The sequence below is a fragment of the Rattus norvegicus genome, chromosome Y (assembly GCF_021556685.1).
Source record: "Rattus norvegicus strain SHRSP/BbbUtx chromosome Y, alternate assembly SHRSP_T2T, whole genome shotgun sequence".
NCBI lineage: Eukaryota > Metazoa > Chordata > Mammalia > Rodentia > Muridae > Rattus > Rattus norvegicus.
In genome coordinates this window covers 45,029,614-45,048,725 of record NC_141555.1, presented here as the reverse complement: position 1 = coordinate 45,048,725, position 19,112 = coordinate 45,029,614, and positions in this window count along the sequence as shown.

Genomic DNA, 19,112 nt, shown 5'->3' with positions numbered 1-19,112 from the left:
AGAGAACCTCCAAGTGAAAACGGTTATGCAAAAATTTATAAATACAAGAGCGATTGTATCACACTGACTGAACATTCACACACACACACACACACACACAAAAAAAAAAAACCACCGGAAATATATTATGCGTGTTTACATACATCAAGTGGTGCTGTGTTTGGGAGAATGTATAAACAATGATTTTTTGTGACTGGAGAGGTGGCTTGGTAGTTGAGAACCGTTACTGCTCTTACAGAGGACCTGGGTTCAGACCCTGGCACCAACATGGTGGCTCACAAGCATTGATTACTCTTGTTCATTTCTGTGCCCTGCTCCTGTCTATTGTCTTGATGAGTACACATGTGGTCTTGAGGGAAACCGACTTGAAACCTTTCGCCTCCCATGTCTTATTGACAGCTATAACTGCTTTTCTTCCCTAAGTTTCTTGCAGATTCTGTATATGTATCTTTTATACAGATACATAAAAGCAAGGGAAACACCCATATATGGAATTTAAAACAAGGAAACAAAGAATAAAGAAAGAAAGCTGAACACCCTCCAGGTCTGCAATGTGACCATCACACTCCAGTTGCTATGCTTTCCCCATCATGATGGATGGTACCAGCTCAAACAATGGGTCAAAATAAACACTTCCTGTCTCATTTTTATTGGAAATTTATGTATTTAAATTTCAAATGTTATCCCCTTTCCTGGATCCACTCTCTCCCATTGTCTTTCCCCCTGCTTCAGTGATGATGCTTTTCTTCTCACCCACTCCCATATCTACTCCCTGGCATTCCTCCACACTGGGGAAATGAGCCAGCACAGGACCAAGGGCTTCTCCTCCTATTGATGACAGACAATGCCATCCTCTGCTATATACGTGGATGGAGCCAGGGACCCTCCATATGTACTCTTTGGTTGGTGGTTTAGACTCTGGGAGCTCGTGAGTGGGTTCTGCTTGGTTGAAATTGTTGCTCTTCCTATGGGGTTGCAACTGCCTTCAGTTTCTCCAGTCCATTCTTTAACTCCTTCTCCATTGGGGTCCGGGTGTTCAGTCTAATGATTAGCTGTAAGCATCCTCATCTGTATCAGTAAGGTTCTAGCGGAGCCTCTCAGGAGACATCCATATCAGTCTCCTGTCAACAAGCACTCTTGTCTTCGTTAAGTTTTTGGTTTGTATTTTGTCATATCAAAAACATGAAGAATCAATATGCTCCTTCTTCATTTCAGGGCCATGTGAATTAGAGTCAGTGTTTCACTGAGCCCTGTAGGGGTCTCATGGCTCCATCCACAGAGCCTGGAGAGGGCATGGACCCTCAAACGGACCTGGTGTGGCCATGGTGAGCATAGACTCTTGATGATCTATTCTTTGTGAGAAACAAAACTTCATGTCATTGATAAATACAATCAAGGAGAGTATATCATGTAGCTATCCTAGAGTCTATTGTTGTATACTTATTCTCAGCAGCCCTCGTTGGGAGTCAGGGACACTGCGAGACGCAGAAAACATCTCAGTTCTATGGACCACCTCTGCATTCCGTGACATCATAGACCTTGGCCCTGGAATGGAAATTCTTAGCTCAAATATCTAGCTCTTCCTTTCTGGTGTAGCTGTGTCTTGGGTCTATGACTTATAACATGAATCAAAACCTATTGGTTTGGGAGAAAAATCATCTCATGTTAATGAGAAATGTATCTGACATGCATGCCTTCGAAATACTTTTCCATGTGAAATTTATGGAAGGAAAGGTGTGATCAGACACCCAAAATACAACCTTAATTCTTAATTCAAATTCTTTGAGTATTTGTCCTAATGCAGCTGTGTGTGTGGGGGGGGGTTTACACATTTTTCTGTGTATGTGCATGAGGAGAACAGAGGAGACCCATCACATCTCTTCATTCATCTTCCTCATCTTTAGTTTTTGAGACAGTGTCTCTTGCTGAAACCAAAACTCACTGTTCCTGGCAATCATAGGCATCTGACACATGTTATCCCCTCTCCTGGTTCTCCCCTTTCCCATTTCCCTCTCCCCTTGCTTCTATGAGGATTCTCTTCCTCCCACCCACTCTCACCTCAACACCTGGAATTCCCCCAACTTGGGAAATAACCCTTCACAGGACAAAGGTATTCTCCTCATATTGATGCCAGAAAATGCCATCCTCTGCTATATATGTGGCTGTAGCCATGGGACCCTCCATGTGTCCTGTCATTATCCCTCCAATCATGTGTTATGGGCTGTCATGCAGGTGCTGGTAATTTCACAGCAGGTACTGCATCCCACAAAACTATCTCCCCAGCTTGCATTTTATCCCATGTTACTGGCATGCTGGAGATCCTGTATTTTTTTTATTTGGCCCATAGCTAGACGCTCTTTCTTTGACTATAAGTCAGTGATCTACCTTCCTAATGCTGCCCCCTTTAACACAGTTCCTATGTTGTTACGACCCTTGATGACAAAATTATTCTTGCTGGTACTTCATGGTTGTAATTTTGCTACTTTTATGAATCGTAGTAAGGAATCATTTTGGAGACTGAAGTTTGTCAAAGGGATCATGACCCCCACACAGGTTGTGAACCGCAGCTATAACCGGTTGGTCCCAAGATATATTTGAAGGACAAACTGGGGAAGAAAACCACCAGCCCTGGGTCCTTTCGCCATTGTTTTATGGACCTAACTCACCTCTTTACCTCCTTAATTATGGAGACATCGGAGGAGCATTTGTCACTTTGAATAAAACAAACCTTAACAGAGACACACGATGGAACGTTGTTGCTACCATTTTGTAATTTCTGTCCCCCAAAATCCCACATTTTAAACATCATTAAAAGCCAAGAAAATAGGCATAAAGATCTGTCTGTGTGAGTTACTGCCCACAATTAATTTTGTTAACCTGGGCCTCAACTTATAAGAGTGCAAGCATTAGCCATTTGAGAAATCCACTTCCAGCTCATGTTTTGTTGAAGAAAAAAAAAATCAAGCTAAATAGAACAATAGAGATGGAGTGTACAGGACAGGTTGGGTGTTTAGAGCTCTTAAGGAAAGCTCGCAGAAAGTGGTATGTCAACATACCTCAGCTGACTCAGATGCAAACAGGAGAGGACCATAGGAAGCCTTGGGCATGAACAACAGGGATGAAGGTGTCTTTCCAAGGCAGGGAGACAGAGCAGGGCATACCTTCCTTGGGCTATTTGAAGTGAGGAAGCTAGTGGTTCTCCACCTAACTCATCCCACACTGAGCCTGCTCGTGAAGTTCTGGACCAGTAGACTGTCCAGTACCTGAGGTTGAAATGCAGCTGCCACCCCCAACCCCCATAGGAACAAGCACTTGTTCCAAGTAGAGGTGGTTGGAGAGTTCATTCTTTGAAGCCATCTTCTCTGAAGGGCAGGTCTCCAATTCCTTAGCAAGAAAGGCATCATGTCTTCAACCTTGTCGTCTTTCTAAACATGCCATCTCTGTGAAGCCCCATCTCGAAGGTCTTGGCCAGGGTATCTGGCTTTTTGAACTGATGTATCCAACAGGTTTCCTAATGTCTCAGTTTAGCAGTTTTCGACGGATAACCTGTGCCTTTCCTAATTTTTTATACATTTTTTTTAAATCATTTAATAAAGTAAGTCAGTATCCCTGACAGGGTGAGTGTCTGGCTTATGCACCAGGCTCTCTTTTCATCCTAACTCCTGGCTGCTCAGGCTGTGATATCCATTGGAAATAGAGTCATTGCATGTAAGTGGTTATAATGAAGGCCAGCCTGGAATGTGCTGGGCCCCTAATCTAATATGATCATCGACCCTATCAGAATAGAAGCGTTAGTGGGCTGAATGGCAGGCAGAATGGATGGGACCCGGTGTCAGGCTGTGCTGGACTGGGAGATGGTTTTATTTCCCAACCAGGAGTTTGGGCTTTAGCCTGAGGTTCCAGTAAGCACTGGAGAATTTTTATCAGGGATTTCCCTTCAGGGATCCCTCAGAATGATACTCTGGGGATGTATAGAGGAGGACCAAGAGGAGGCTGCAAGGGCTGTCAGCTCAGGCAACATCGAAAGCTGTTGGCTTTGCAGGAGGCGCATGCTGCAGAGTGCAGGACACCAGACACAGTAACAATGTCCCTCTTTGCATCAGAGCATTCCCCCCACCACGCTATCCTCCTGCCATGCCACTCTTACATGTTCAACAGACTGTCAAAATCCAGTCTGAGTGAAGGGACACCATTGTACTAAGAAACTGACACTGCATAGTACAAGACACAATGGATGGTAAGATGTTTCACAAATGAAGGGAAACTGAAATAATGTCAATTAAGATGGTTTGCATTCCTCTCAGAGGACCCGGGTTCAGTTCCCAGCAACTATATTAGATGTTCGCCAACTCTAGGGAGTCTGATGCCCTCTTCTGATCTCCATGGGTCACTGCACATGGGTGTACATACATACATACTTACATACATACTACATATATACACACATATTACACACATACATACTATACACATACTACATACATATGAAATATATATTATGCCAGTGGGTTACTCAGTAATCTCCTATCCTTGGTCAGTGGATTACTCTGCCCTCAGGAACCCTCAGAGGAAGTGGAACTGTCCATTTCTTCTTCTTTGTCAGTTCCCTTCTGGAGTCTAGTGCCCTCTTACTGACTGAATCCTTTGTATGATCTTTGAGTTTCTGAAGCATTTCTGTAACACGAGCATCAGGTTTTTTGAATCTCTGGTCTTCTTAAGGTTTTGAGCATCTGAACTTTTGCCGAGTCCGTCTAAGTAGTCCCGGAGGTGGGAAGTCGCTCGGGTCTCTTCTGTTCAAGTGCTTCCCCCGTTGGGGTAGGATGTTATAATCCAATTAGGGGACACTGAAGGCGTTCTCAGGATGCAGAGGCTGGGAACCCTTCAAGTTCTTCCCCCATTGGAGTCCGGTGTTATAATCCTTTTTGGCGACACTAAATGGGCTTCCAGTCTGTGGAGCCTGGGAATCCTTCAACGGATTCCCCTGTTGTACTCCGGGGTTATAATAATCTTGGGGGACTGTGAAGGGGTTCCCACGCCATGGAGGTTGGGATATTGTTGGTGCATTGTCAGAGGGTAAAGTCCGGAATGAGGCTCCCTGTCCTCTCTAAACACTACCACGTGAAGGGGCAGTGAAAGTACTTGGCAGTGGTGAGTCATGGTGAGCATCACTTGAGCTGTATTCTTTGAGTATTTCTCTCTCTCCCGAGAACTGTGGACAAGACCGAAAGGCAAAGCAGGGAAATCTCAAGTGACCATTGATCTCAGGGAACAACCAAAGCTCGAGAGGGTCTGTCCTCGAGTTTTCACAAAGCAGTAGCGAGGTCTGCATGGGGCAGTCTCGAGGTCTGCACGGGGCAGTTACAAGGTATGAATGGGACAGTCGCAAGGTCTGCACCGGGCAGTCGCGAGGTCTGCACGGGGCAGTGTTGAGGTCTTCACGGCCCAGCCAGGAGATGCGTCAATTGTCAGTTCTGCTTGTAGTAACGGGGTGATCATCCAAGCTTTCTGAATGATGAGGAACCATGTCGACTCTCTTCGTTTGAGTCCGGAGTGATACCTGTTTTGTGCACACTGTCAGGGATCGTGACAAGTGATTCCTGAAGGAGCAACATGAATGGAAAGGGCAAAGGGTGCTTCGGAGGTTGTGCTGTCAAGCGCCTCTTACACCAGCTTTGGTGTAGTGATGTGTCTTGGAACCTCATGAGCGAGTGGTAAAGGCTAATCAAGACCCTTGCTCCTCAGAGACTGCAGGGACTAGAAAATCACTGGTGGACTGTGTTAGGGAATGAACACGTGATATGATATGAATAGAGCATAGAATGCATGGGATTGATAATAGAATTCCATGTGAGTTTCATGTGTTACTGTGACGCTTCTGTCTTGATGTCTCACTCACTTTTTTTTCTTGTTCTAAAGCTTTTAATATTCATTCCGTGATGATATTTTTGAAATATTGAGTATGATAAAAATGGAAAGTATTTTCTCTAGTCACATATATTGAAATTCTTAATGTCTCTTGACATCCTATGCAGTTGCCTGGCCAGAAGTCCTGGGATGCTTTCAATACTGGTAAGTTGATAGAACACAAACTGTTTGCGTTACAAGCTTTGCTTGTAAATAATTCTTTTCATGACCCCCAATTAGATTGTACAAATGCCTCCTGCCGTTTACAGACAAATCTACAATCACCCTTGCTTGGAGAAAGGAGTTAAGTGTTATGCCTTCTGTGAATGGAGAGGAAGATCTAAGGCTACACTCTTCAGAGAAACAAGGTATCAGCTACTGTAGGAAGAAATATGCATCTAGGCAACAATAAATGTTCCAAGCTAACCTGTGCAGTAAAGTAATGTTTGGAAAATACCACTCCTTTATTAGTAGTATTATTAACCATTGTATTTGTTTATATTTCAAATATTACCCCCTTTCCATAAACACTACCTCCATATATTCCTCCTCTGTGTCTCTAAGAGGGTGACTCCACAAGCCCCATTCACTCTTTCCTCACCCCTCTAGAATCACTCTTCTCTGGGACTTCAAGCATCCAAAGGACCAATTGCTTCTCATTCCACTGATGTGAGATGAGGCAGTCCTCTGCTACATATGTAGGGTATCAGACCATGTATAATCTATGGTTGGTGGTTAGGTCCATGGGAGCCCAGAGGGGTCTGGTTAATTGATATTGTTGTTAATTACAGTCTTCTTCAGCTCCATCATCCATTCCACTACATCTTCCATTGGGACTTGTAGGAATATTTAAATGGTTGGCTGTGAATATCTGCATCTGTATCAGTCAAGTGCTGGCAGAGCCTCTCAGAGGACAGCCATACCAGACTCCTGTTTGCAAGCACATCTTAGCATCAGCAACAGTGTCCATTTTGTTGTCTGCAGATCTGTGGATGGCATTTCCTTCAGCCTCTGCTCCATATTGACCCCTGCATTTCAACTAGACATGGATAACTCTGATTTAATAAGAGAGAGGTGAGTGACCCATCCTTAAACTTTGGTCAAGTCTATCTACTGCAGGTGGTGTCTTCAGGTTCAATTTCACTGTTGTTGTTGATGTTGGCTAATGTCATCACTGTTGGGTGATGAAAACCTGTCACATCAAAAGTATCTGGGACATTCTAGAGATTACCCCCTTACCAGTGAGTGCATGCTCTATTCCTTTATTTGTCTTTGGGTTACTTCACTCAGGGTGATATTTTCTAGTTTCATCCATTTGCCTATTAATTTCATGAAGTCATTCTATTTAGTAGCTGAATACCACACGATTTTGTAAATGGACTACATTATATGAATCTGTTTCTCTTTTGAGGGACATCTGTGTTCTTTACAGCTTCTGTCTTTTACAAATAAGGCTGCTATGAACATAGTGGAGCATGTGTCCTTGTTGTAGGTTGCAGCAAGTTTTGGGTATGTGCCATGAATGGTACAGCTGGGTCCTCAGGTAGTAAATACTATGTTCAATTTTTGAGGAACCTCCAGCCTGGATTCCAGAGTGGTTTTAAGAGATTGCAATTTCAACAGTGACAGAGTGTTCCTTACTTTCCGCACCCTTGCAAGAGTCTTTTGTCACCTGACTTTTTTATCTTAGCCATACTGAGTGGTTTGAGGTAGAATCTCAGGATTGTTTTGATTTGCTTTTCCCCAACGAGTAAGGATGTTGAATAATTCTTTAGATGCTTCTCAGCCATTCAGTATTCATCAGTTGAGATTTTTTGTTTAGAACTGTAGCCCACTATTAAATAGTGTTATTTGATTCTCTGGAGCATAGCTTATTGAGTATTTGTATATATTGGATTTTAGCGCTCCATCAGATATAGGATTGGTAAGATCTTTTCCCAATCTCTTAGTTGTGTATGAAGGTAATGACAGTGTCCATTGCCTTACGGAAACTTTGAAATTTTATGAAGTTCCTTTTTTCAATTTTTGATATTAGAACAAAAACCTTTGGTGTTCTATTCAGGAAATTTTCCCCACTACCAATGTGTTCAAGGATATTCCCTGCTTTTTCATCATTTAGTTTCAGTGTATCTGGTGTTATGTGGAGGTCTTTAATCCACTTTTATTTGAGCTTTGTACAAGGATATAGGAATGGATTGGTTTGCATTCTGCTACATTCTGCCCTTCAGTTGAAACAGCACATATTTTAAAAAAAATCATTTTTTTTCCACTGGATGCTTTTAGATCCTTTGTGAATTTTCAAGTGGCCATAGCTGTGTGGGTTCTTTTCTGTGTCTTCAATTCAATTCTATTCCATTGATCTACCTGCCTTTTTCAATACCAATACAATACAGTTTATCATCACCATTGCTCTGTAATACAAGTTGTGCTCAGAGATGGTGATTTCCACAAAATGTTTTTATTTTTCAGAATAGATTTCTCTATCCTGGGATTGATTTTATTCCAAATAAATTTGCAAACTGCCATTTCTATGTCTGTGAAGAATTGAGTTGGAATATGGATGGGGATTCATTGAATCTTTAGGTTGCTTTTGGTGCAATGCCCGTTTTTACAATATTTATCCTGCCAGTACACGAACATGGGATTTATTTCTAATTTCTGAGATCTTCAATTTATTTCTTCAGAGACTCTAGTTATTGTTCTATATATCTTTCAATACTAGAGTCACACTGAGGTATTTTATATGCTTTTTATGTGCTTGGTTAGAGTCACACTGATGTGTTTTATATGCTTTTTGACTATTGTCAAGGGTGTCATTTTTGTAATTTCTTTCTCAGCCTGTTTCTCTTTTGAGCAGAGGAAGGCTACTTATTTGTTGAATCAATAAAATACTCTGCCACTTTGCTAAAGTTGTTTATTTGGCTTAGAAATTCACTGATGGAATTTGTGGGGTCATTTAAATATACTACCACATCATCCTGCATATAGTGACATTTTGAATACTTCCTTTGCAATATGTATGTCTTTACCTATATTTGTTTTCTAATTACTCTGGATAGGAACTTGAATACTATATTGAAGAGGGAGGGGGTATCCTTGTCTAGTTCCTGATTTTAGTGGGATTGCATTATGTTTCTCTCCATTTAGTTTGATGTTAGCTAAATGGTTTGCTGTTTATTGCTTTTACTGTGCTTCAGTATGGTCCTTGTATTTCTGATATTTCCTAGACTTTTAACATGAAGTTAAGAAAATATGCTTTCTGGACATTTAGTGAGATGATTGCTTGGATTTTTTTTTTTTTTGAATTTGTTTTTATAGTGGGATTCGGTTTATTAGTGACCAGTGGAATGGGATAAGGAAATATGGGAGGGGACCTGGAGAGGGAACAATGACAGGAATGTAATTAAATAAAATAATTTCTATATTAATTTTAGTCATAAATTCAAATGCTCATTTCATTTTAACATCTACATTGCAATTCAATCGTGAATTTAGCGCTTTATGCTTACTGAACTGTGTAAGCATTAATTCTTAATTTACTCTTTATGCAATTTACGAATTTTCTCCATTCTTATAAAATTCCATCAATTGTGCTTGCATATGTAGAAGGCTTAGTATTCATAATTTGTGCAGAAAATACATTCATGAATCTTTTTATTTTAATGATCTGTTATGTGTGAACGTCTAAGTATAGATTTGTGCACATGAACACAGGCACCTTGGGAGACCAGGAGATGTCAGATCCCTTGGAGCGGCTTTTACATCTGGTTGCAAGTGGCTTGATGGATGTTGGAAACTGAATGTGTTTTCTCTAAAGAGCAGTAAGTGCTCTTAAACACTAAGCTAATACTACAATACTAATTCCATAATAAAACCAACCTATTTATAATTTTCTCATGTATATCAGGGTATCTTTGAAATTGAGACATCTTGCCACCTTCTAGGTGCTGAGACTACATCGAGGCATTATTTTTTCCAGATTTCTTTCCTTTATCATCGTAAGATTTGTTATATTAAATATGTTAATATTATGCAGTAAATCCTCCAAATGTTTCTTATAGAACATTGGTTTAGTGTCTGTTTCTTTCCTCTGCAATGACTATATTAATTTTACAGTTTACAGTTCTCCCTTTCTTTACACAATCAATCTGATATGTTTTTCTTTCATATAGAAGGAAGTAAAAACCTTTTAGTTTTTCTGTGAAGAGTTAATGTACTAAGAAAACGTGTTGAATTTCCCGTTATAAGGCCAATACAATACACTATTTCTTTAAAATCTTACTAGAGTTTTGTTTTTCCTTTTTATTATTATTATTGTTCTCATTAGTCTCATTATTTTTTTTTCCGAAGCTGGGGACCGAACCCAGGGCCTTGCGCTTCCTAGGTAAGCGCTCTACCACTGAGCTAAATCCCCAGCCTCATTAGTCTCATTATTAATAGTCTGTATAAGTTTTTATGTGTTCTGGCCATGTAGTGAATATGGAAGTCTTCCAAACCTCTATGTGTATGTATCAAATTTAGGTTCTTGGTTTTTCATGGCATAAAATTTTATCTGCTCAGCCACCTCACTGCAACACAATATAAAACATTAAGCTCCAGGCTGCTTTTATACATTCAATGTTTTCATCATATTGCTTTTAAGAAATATTTTTATTATTGTAACATATTTTGTTTTCCATGTCCAGTTGGTAAATCTGGTATGCTTATTTTAATATTTAGTTAATAGTTTAATCATAATTATTATGCACTTGATACCTAGCTAATATGAAATTATCTTTGATACAATTGAATAAATGTAATAAGTTACCTACAGCATGATGCTTGGTACATAATTTTGTTCATTATTACTAAGCATTTGCATAAAAAAAGAATATTTCATTGTCCCAATCCTGATGCCAATTTTATACTGTATGACAGCTACCAACTACATATGACTTTTAATCATTTAAAAGGAATTAGGATTAAATTGTTAAATGATATTTCCACAACATCATGTAAATAGATTTCTTTACTTCAATTAATTAAACATGCTACAGCAGGAAAAAATTTTATTTCCTTTGGATATTTTAAAATGAAATTTAATTTACCATTCTCCTGCCTATCAGAAAGTCAATATTCTTATACAGGAAGATTTGCCAAGCACAGGTCATATTTCTGGTATAACCTGTAATTACCATCACCAGTCTTGTCAGTTTCAAGTGTTGTTCACATCATGCCTGTAAAACACAATGAACAACATGGCAGGATAACCAAAAGGCAGTACAGTAGCATAAATAGCTTGTTGATAGCCAACAGATCTCTAATTTTGCTTAAGACCTGTTCAATGAACATGGATTGTACTTGTAATTTATCCACGTATATAAGGCTATTGAAGCTGTGATTATGGGGGAGAATGTACAGCCCCATACTGACTTAAGCCAGTATCATACCTAACAACAATCATAGCCATGTGTCCTTATATAAAGAATTAATAACAGTCTCTGCAACAAACATCACAGTAAAAATCCCAGACATAAAAAATGAAGGATAGAAATTTCAAGTCCAGTCTCAATGGCTTTATCTACAAAATGTCACTTGATTCAAGGCTGAGGAACATTACAGAAGAGGGGGCAAGAAGATTGTAAGAGACTAAAGTTTACTATCAGATGGTGTCTCAAAGAAACACCAGAAATTACACTTATAATATCTAACTAACACGACTGCCTAAACAACAGCTGAGGAAGAGATGGAATGGGGAAGAATGGAAGTTTAGTCTTTTTTCTGCTTCAACTCTCTCTTCTTCTTCTTCTTCTTCTTCTTCTTCTTCTTCTTCTTCTTCTTCTTCTTCTTCTTCTTCTTCTTCTTCTTCTTCTTCTTCCTCCTCCTCCTCCTCCTCCTCCTCCTCTTCCTCCTCCTCCTCCCCTCCTCCTCTTCCTCTTTGTCTTCCTCCTCTTCCTGATATTCCTCTTCCTCATTCTCCTCTTCCTCCTTCTCTCTCTCTCTCTCTCTCTCTCTCTCTCTCTCTCTCTCTCTCTCTCTCTCTCTCTCTCTCTCATTGTTGGAAAGTCCCTTGGTGTTAAGAGGGAAAGTATTAGATATGAAAATCTGTGAAAATAAGTCTTTTCTAAGCTTTAATTTTTGTGACTGCAGACAAAAACTTTGACTCTGATGTAACTGAGGCTTTAAATGTATTAAAAAAATTAACATATCTCATCTGCAAGAAACCTTCTAATAGCTTATTGCTCTCTCTTCCAGGAGATGAGTGTCAATTGTGTCAATTGCTCTTTGTGTCAGGAGAAGGGCTTGTCTGTCAAATGCTTTGCAATTGCAAAGTTCTCTGAAGTTCTGCTCTCATTGCCTTTTCAATCTGCACCAGTCTATCTCTACACACCCCCATGTACTTCTCTCTAGCGAAATTATTTATCCTGGAAATAGGTTACACTGGCTCTGTCAAACCCAAGATTTGGAGAGCCTTGTAAGTGAGATCTGAAGAATCTCTCAGGTGGGAAGAGACACACAAAAGCTTTTCTTCACACTTTTTGGTACAAATTAGTGCTGCCTATTGACAGTCATGACCTTTGGCCACTGTATGGCCCTGCTTCCCCAAGCAACCCAAATGAGTCGTGAGGTATGTGCCCATTTGGCAATTGTTTCGTGGGGAATAGGTTGCCTTGTAGGGTTGGGATAAAACTACTTGAGGCCCAAATCTAACCACTCACAAGGAATTGATAAATTCTTGTTCATCTTCCATACCACAGTGAGATTCATGCTGGACCCCATCATCTATAGCTTAAGGAACCAAGAAGTCAAGGTGGCACTGAGAAGAACTCTGGGTCTGAAGAAAGTTCTGATAATAAATAGGTAATTAAGGATCTCAATATGCTCTTTCACAAAGGTGAAAAGTCTGTGAAAAAAGAAAACAAAACCACTGTGCTCCTTTTGGTGTCTGGAAACAATCTTAAGAAACATAACTTTGTTTTAGTGTGTTCTCTTTATTCCCCACCATGCTTAATTGCAAACAATTGTAAAGTATGTTTGCTACTAAATTACTTTAGTAGATCAGTCCAGTACTTAAACATTTTCATCTGGGCAGAGTTTAAACTACATCCTAATGTCTCAGGGGCCTTGAAAATTTCTGTATCTATTCTTAGCTATTTGGAAATCTTCCAGAAATTGTTTTTTATATGATCTAAGCTCGTTATGTTACAATTCCATATTCCCCAGTATATATACATTTATTCCATTGGACTGGAACTGCTAAGTAGTTCTCAGGAGATTGAATTGTTAGACTCTGCTTTGTGTACCATTTGGTCAGTCCATACTTCAGATCTGGGCACCCAGGGCCTATGATTATGGTACAGGATTAGTCTTTCCTCCACCTTTTGATTTCTATTAGTGCGGTGGAAAAGAATTTCAGCCAGGTGATTACCAATATTAATATCATAATTTCAGATAAATACACACACACACACACACAAACACAGGTACAAACACACACACACACATAAACACACAAACACATTCACAAACACAAAAACACATACACAAGCATGCATGCGCACATTATACAGGAATTGAAGTGGGTTACTAGTGACAGAATGCAAATATAAAAGTCAGCAAGTGTCAGATAATTAGATTCAGGTTGCTATTCAACAGGAAATAAAATAACACAAAATTATAATATTGAGTCTTTATGAATATAATTAAACCAAAATAAAATTTCATTTAAGTGTGCTGAAAATATGGAAGACATTAAAAAATTACCATGACACTAAAACTACAGTAATGTTTTGGCATGAGTCACCAAAACAGAAAGACAATAATTATAATAACCTCGGACTCATTGTTCTGAGTCTACTTACATCCAGTAAGGACCAATCAGGACAAAATGTTGGTAAAAAAATGACCAAGATGCTGAAAACAAAGCATAAAGTATTGAAGAGACACACACTCTTTCCATAGGCTTTAAGTGATTCTCCTATAACTTCTATTACTTTAAAAGGAAATACAAAAGAAAATACATTAAAATATTTTAACTACGAAAGGAAAATAATTTAAAATAATTTCATTGCTTCGTAATTGGGCGTTGTTAAGATGACAGGCGTCCTCCTAATGCTTAACTGTGATAAGCAAAGCAAGAAACACTTTTTGGTATCTGTGTCAAGTACATAAAATCTCAACATAAAAGAGAAAAACCACTGGGCAAATCCAAATTCAGAGACATTCTAGCAAAGTAATTATTTATCTTCAAAGGTGTGGTCACAGAAGATATAAATAGTAATGAATTATCACAGAATAGAATGACATAAGATATGCAATAACTAAATGTCAACTGGATTTCTGGATTGGATATGGGCATAGAAAAATCATACTGTTTCCTATCAATTAAATCCATTTTTCCTGAATAGTTTGAATTCTGCTTTATTTTTTTATTAATTTATTTTATTAATTTATTTACGTCTCAAATGCTGTAATCCTTCCTGTTTTCCCCCACAGAGTCCCTTACCCCAATCACCATCCCTTTCCGATTTCTTCTTTCAAAAAGACAAAACAACAGTAGTTAAAAGGCATGTTTAGTCCCTGAATAGCTGTTCATTTGGCCACACATTTGAAAATCTACAACATTGATAGTGCAGACATCAGGAAGTAGCTTCAAAAATGATCTTCAAAAATTACATATTCTCCAGTTATCATCTATCAGCTATCAGCTTCACAAAACTGGAAAAATCCAAGAACAAAAATATCCTTGTAATGTACGTAGAGAAAATTGATCAGACAAGAAGGAAACAGATAGCAACCTTCCTGGATTCAACACAAGAGAGCCAAGGTTCCTGTAGTGTATTCTGCATGAGCTTATAGAGCTTATGGACTATTATCTGGAAATGAACTCCTACAAAAACCAACAAGAAACTAACCACAAACTGCAATATTTATCAAAGCCAAACAAATATGTGGAAAGTATTATTTTCAGCTCTATATGAGAAAATTAATGTTTATTAATTTGTATATTAATACAATTTTAATTTCATTACTGCACTTTTTTATTGCAAATATTTAAATAAATAGATTTTAAGTGACTCATGTGATCATTACCTTTTAGTGGCCTTGATTGCATTAAAGATTAATAATGTGTTTATTTGACTGTGATAATCACTATGAATATTCACGAAAAAATTTATGTCAACAAGGAACTGCTCTTCTGTTTTTGTACTTTTTGTTGTACATATGTAAGAGTTTTACCTGCTTGTTCACGTGTGCAACACATCCATGCCTAGTGTCCAGGAGGTTGATATTCCCACTTGGTCCTCTCTTTGATGAGCCTGAGAGAGAACGGGTGAGGGGTCAGCTAATAATGCAGACCCTTTAATGCAAGCGACAGCTTTATAATGTTTAATTTATTAAGAAATGATAATTTACTTTAATTAATTAGTTACTTAATTAATTAGTTAATTAATTAATAAGTGTGTGTGTGTGAGCTTGCCACTGAACATATGTGGACATCAGGTCCTCAGGCCTGGCAGCAAGGGCCTTGAACTGCTGAGCATCTCACCAGCCTGGAGCAAAATGCTGACCAAAGGAGGCAGTGGAACTTGAATGAAATGTTTTCTCTTTCTTTCCTTTTTTTTTTTTAGAGCTGGGGATGGAACCCAGGACCTTGCACTTGCTAGGCAAACACTCTACCACTGAGCCAAATCCCCAACCCCAGGTGTTTTCTTTTTAATTCTTTGAGAATTTATATAGATGCATGTGTGACATATTTGTTAAAATCCAGCCTTTCATTCCCTCCCTTTCAATTCCCTGATGCAAAGTCTGTGTTACAGGAAATGTCTAGAGAAGTGTGGATTTTTGGTAGCCCTGGGTAAGGTCTGAGCTTCTCACATCAGTCCTTCAAGAAGACTGGTGATTAGCGGGACCTTTAGCCACTTAGTGGGTGGGAAATGCCCCATTATTTCATTTTAAATGTCTAACTAGGCCTGGTAGGAGGCACATTCTTATCACTTCAGAAAAGCCTCAGTCCCCTTGAAACCTGTCCCCAGCCCAGTGCCAAACCTAGAGGGCTCTTTTGTTTGGTGAGTATTGTCCTGGTGTGCTCAGGGATTTCTGCATTGGCTCTAGGACTCTGGGTGTTGGTGTGACTCAGACAGCATAGGTCTCCTTGCTTCTCTGCATTTCCATGAGAGAACTCCAGACCTTCTGCAGACTTCTTTAACAGGGTGTCGGTACTGCTAATGGTGTTCCCCTTAGGGGCTGATTTCTACTCTGGCTCATTACCCTCTCACTGGAGTCTGACCTCCAAGGTTTGCCCTTCAGACTCTTTGTCCTTACTTCAGGGAGGGAGCATAGAGCAGGTCTTAGCAGAAAAGATGCTGTGATTCTGAGTCGAGGGAGAGTGTGAACTGGGGACAACTGCAGCTTTGTCTGATGTTTGACGTCTGGATTTGCCTTCCCTGAGATTTTTGCCCACACCCCCATCCCTGCTACTTCCTATCTTTGCCCTACCTTCCTGTCCTCCATCCTTACCCACTTCTTCTCCATGGTGAAGACCATTGCTTCATAACATCTTATTATTAGATATAACAGAGGCAAAGACTTGGAGCTTGTAGTCACATGACTTCACTCAGGAGACAAAGATACTCAACATTCCAGGCTGAAGAGGTTGGTCCCTGCTTCCCTCTGGTGCACCCCTCCCTTTCTCGGATAGTTTGAATGTGAAATGCTCCTCAGAGACTGTAAACGCAGAAACACAGCTCTCACCTTAAGGGACTAAGGATGATTTATTCTGCAACTATGTAGAGCAATCATGGTCCAGGAACAAAAATTTAGGTCACCCCTTATTCCAGTGTGGACACAGTTTCACGAAGTTTCATAGTTTGACAGAACAAAGAAAGTTATAATGCAAGGCAAATGTAAAATATGTTGGTGGGCACACACGAAGGCTTAAATCAAATTGGGGGGATCTTTTCCATGGCCACACGATGCTATATGATGACATTCTTAGCTTTTGGATGGTGGTAGCTAGGGGTTTACTAAGTTAATAGATTCCATTTTTTTTTTAAATCTATGATATATATTAGTTTTGACAAAGAGGTAGGCAAAGAATTCTGAGGACTAAAACTATCAGGTAACTAGTCTCTGGATCAGCAACATTCCAACATCTCCTCACCACTGCAGTTCTAACCAGCCAGTCAGCTTTCGCAGACAGCTTCTTCCTAGATATTCTCCTTTAAAGGGCACACATCTTTAAACAGTTGGACCTGAGGTGCTGCCACCATTTTGCAAAGGGATTGTGGAACATCTTAGACACGGGGACAAGCTGGCAGCCATAAAGTTACAGAGGCAGACTGCGAGGATCATGGCCTGCCTGTCCCTGACTCCAGCCTGGTTCTCTATATCATGGGAGCTTGGTGTACAGTGGCAGCCTCCTTTTTCTTTGTTACTTTGGTACTTTGTTAGGACAGTAAGGGAACTGAATAGCGCAATTAAGAGCAGTTCAACTAACTAGAAGCAGTCTTGAAAGCCAAGGGTACTGTTCTGGCTTTGCACTGAGTGAAGAGATGTTGAAGATCCTGTTGTCTACTTTCTGAATGATGAGTTTACATCTTTACATGCAAATGTCTGTGTGTGTCATTGAATGGAAGGCAGGGCCTTACCCATTGTAGCCGAGTGAAGCTAATCCCATATGGACTGGAGTTGGCTTCTGCTCCATTGCTGTTGACTTCTGAGACCATGAGAATAATGGGAAGCAGAGGAGGTCACTATGTGACAAAAGAGGCAGGGATGGACTATGTGCCCACAAGCCAAAGGGTGGTTGCATCCTGCAGAAACAACGGAAAAATAGGGAGCTCTCTCTCTCTCTCTCTCTCTCTCTCTCTCTCTCTCTCTCTCTTTGTGTGTGTGTGTGTGTGTGTGTGTGTGTGTGCGCATGCGTGTGTACGCATGCACAGCCCTATTAACACTTAGGCTCTAGATACTCACCTTCCACAATGCTGAGACAATGAGCATCTGTTGTGATATCCCCCATGTATGGGCATGTGTTGTAGCTACTTTCTGGCACTCACACTGAATGCCTTGCTGCTCTCAACTTGGCCCAAGCCCAGTGGGGATGACATGGCCAAACAGAAGGGGAGATGCTTGCACTGAGATAACCCCTGTAGATCCTGTCATAGCACTCAGTTCCTTGGGTTGATTGGTTCTATATCCCAGGGCCCATTTGTAGTCAGGATCCTGTTCTTAAGCAAGTGCTATTCTTGATAGGAGGAACAGCCATCTCTTAGTGGGATGTCCTCTGCTGGAGCCACTGCTGTAGCTTCCCCTGTGACAGTGGCACTGAATGTATGGGACTATTTCTGTCTTCGTGCTAGACACAAGGTAAATCCGCTCAGCCCCAGGACTGCTCAGTGTGGGAATCCTTCCTTCCCTTCTGTTTATGACCATCTGAGAATTCAGGATGGGTCTTTATGTGCAGAGCTGTGAGTACTGTTCTCTGCCAGATGAGCCACTCTTCTCTCAACTTCCGTAAAGCTTCATATCTCATTCATGTCAACATAGAGGAGACACGGCTGATGGTGTAGGAAGTCCTTCTTAACTTCCCTGGGACAGAACTTGTGGATTTCTGCCTGCAAAGGCAGGTCCACCCTGTGGAGAAGGGAGGGGGCAACAGCATGAGGGGTAGAACTGAGACCAGCCTGCTCCGAGCTCCCTTGTGTTTCCAGTGCATCTTCTTCTTTTTTTTTTTTTTTTTTTGGTTCTATTTTTTGGAACTAGGGACCAAACCCAGGGCCTTCCGGTGCATCTTCATTACACAGTTTTGTTTGCTCAACTCAGTTTTCAGTAGCATCATTCTGGGCCCCCTTTGCTCGTGGTTTGAAATTTAGAGCTAATGCTAAAGTAACCTCTGGAAAGGGGTGGAGCTGGGAGATGTAGCTTCTTCTCTACAAGTAAATCACAAATTTGTAAGCGGCAGGAGAGGTTGTTGCAAGTTTAGCTATTTTCCTCTCTGGGTTTCTTGTATCTTCTTTGAAGTCAGGGATTTGGGCAGGGATCCTGGCTCTTTCAAATTGCACACTTTTGGTCTTAGGATGTGTTGCTGGGGAAACAATAGCCATTCTCTACAGCACTCCCTCCCTTCGCACGGGACCTTGGGAGACATTTGGAATCCAAAGGACAGCACTCACCAAGAAAGTTCTTTGCTCTGGCTTTAGTTGCATTGACTGAATGAATGTTGTTTC